General features: G+C 38.7%; 1 long non-coding RNA gene across 1 annotated transcript in view; it reads left to right on the top strand.

The window, feature by feature from the left end:
- The first annotated feature begins 621 nt into the window (after nt 1–621).
- Nucleotides 622–2,380, top strand: part of LOC144025844 (uncharacterized) — a 5,370-nt gene continuing 3,611 nt past the window's right edge. Inside the window, exon 1 of the long non-coding RNA XR_013284967.1 lies at nt 622–874. This is a non-coding gene — a long non-coding RNA (uncharacterized LOC144025844). The remainder of the gene's footprint in view (nt 875–2,380) is intronic.

A 2,380-nucleotide genomic window follows, 5' to 3' on the forward strand; every position in this document is an offset into this window, starting at 1 on the left:
GTTTACTCCACATTGGCAGCTCTACGCTTCCGTAGGGGCTATAGGCTGTAACAGAAAAAAATCTAACTTGAGTGAACTGTGTTCATTTTTTAAAATGCTTTAAAACATTTAAATTAATCTCCAGAGTTAACGCTTTAATTTTGACAGCCCTTGCCACTCATTAGCAAAAAGATGCTAGCTCTAAAAATTGTGAAATTGTTTGAGAAATAAATGACAACATGAAGCGCCAATGAGATTGTTCTACTGTCACACATATTTTTCCAAGCACTTGGGAACAGGATGCAGTTTTTGACTTGATGTGACACGCGCATACAAAGAGGCTGAGAGAGGGCAGATGTGTTTATTGCTGATGTGTATATGTACAGTCCATCACACTTCCTGAGAACAGACCTCCAGACTCGGCCTACCATGAGAGAGTGCGAGCGAGGCCTTTCTTCTTAATATGGACTTGTTGAGCCCGGCGAGAGGGAGATGAAGCCCCCCTCCCTCCCCTGCCCTTTAAGTGAGTCTCTCCCCCCTGTGACTAGAAAAGGGAATGTATGTAGCCAGCTGGAAAAAGGGGGGGGGGGGGGGGGGGGGGGGGGGGCTAGTAGGGAGGGGTGACAATCTATCTGTGGGAGCAATCACAGTCTGAAAGAGGGAATGTTTATCCAGTGCAGTGATCCCATTTTCCATGATCCCAAAAATAAAAAGGGCAACTAAGACCTTATATGGGGCGACAGGCAGTTTCCACCAACGCATTGTGTCCGAGTATTCCAGCAAAACACCTTCTGTCCTACTAGCCTATTTATCCCAAAGGCTGTATTTAACATCTGATTTTCTTTTAGCAGGCGTTGCCATGGAGATGAGATGATGCCACACCACTCTGAGTTAGGTAAGCCATTTTACTGACATTACTGTGCAAAATGACTCATTTTCATTGATGCTAACAAAGAAGTAATCATTTATTTAGGCAGGAATTTGGATATTGAAGATATAGTTATTATTGTACTTGTATGTTGCAAGTACTATATAACAGAGCTGCATCGAGCTGTTTCTAATATTTTATTTTCAAACTCTCGAGGGACACTATTTGAAAAGCAGCGCACTTCTACACCTTTCCAACCAAAATAAACGGTTAAATCAGTCAATCAAACGTATTATTTTTTTTAAATGCCCTTGTTTATAATTTCCCATGAAAAGTATCTTCAATTAAATGTTACCTCATTAGTTGTGTTTATAATGGGACAGACAGAACACTATCCTGTTATACCCATGTGACACTGAAGGGAAGCGGCTGACATTTGACCTTTAATCATTTGGTCAGAACTAATGGACTCCATTAACTGTCAGCCATGTTCTGTCCATGATTTTTTTTTTTTTTTTAACTTCCCCCTGAATGTTTGCTGTCTGCTGACGTGATTTCGTTGGCCAGCTGCAGTCTGGCTGTGCAGCGTGACCGTGTCAGTCGACACTTTTGAGCACGTGCCTTCTCGCGTGTCCACAGACATCATTGGCAGCTGTCCAGCTTACGCATGCATGCAAGTTTTCGTTGTAGTTTTGTTTTGGCTTTTGTTTGCTAAATTCGGCTAGTTTTGATCAGTTTTTACATCAGGTTTGGGGGAGTTTTGTTTTAATTTAGTTTTCACTCATTCTAGTTTGCTTTTTTTTTTTTTATTTACTGTATGGAGTACTTCTCGAGAGCAAAAGAAAAGAAAAAAAACCTAAGTATTAACTCATTCCCTCCCAGCCATTTTCACAGAAGCAATCCTGTTCGCTCCCGGCTGTTTTACTGGATTTTGACTGATTTTACTAGGCCCACAGAATATTATGTTCTATTGCTATAAAAACATGGAACCTATAAAAAGAAAGATTAAAGTCTCTTCTTTCATCAGGAAAAAAAAAAATTACATTTCTATCTGTGTCCATTTTGCAGCAATTAGAATTAGAATATACAGTAGCTAAGTTTAATCATTTTTCACAAATCTATTTAGAATTGTGAGTAATTGAGATTATTTTTCAACATGGCCCTGGTTGATCTCCTTTGCTCTGCTGCCACCTGCTGGCTGTTTGTGTAATAACTACCATTTTTGCAACTACCATTTTGAGAGGCTGCATCAAAGCCTTCTGTATACTCTAGCATAAAAAATATAAAAAAATAAAAAAAATTAAAAAAAAGAAACGTAGAAATACGTCTTTGGGACACTATAACGTATAAAATAAAACATATTTATACGTTTTTGGGAGCAAATGAGTTAAGCAATACCAAAAATAAATCCACTTAAAGCCCCAGTGTGTAATCTTTAGTGCCATGTAGTGGTGAAGGAATAATCCATTCATTAAAAAAACAAAACAAACACTATTGATTTCAATATCGCTGCTATATGAAAAACACATGTCA

The sequence above is a fragment of the Festucalex cinctus genome, chromosome 9, assembly GCF_051991245.1.
Source record: "Festucalex cinctus isolate MCC-2025b chromosome 9, RoL_Fcin_1.0, whole genome shotgun sequence".
Lineage (NCBI taxonomy): Eukaryota > Metazoa > Chordata > Actinopteri > Syngnathiformes > Syngnathidae > Festucalex > Festucalex cinctus.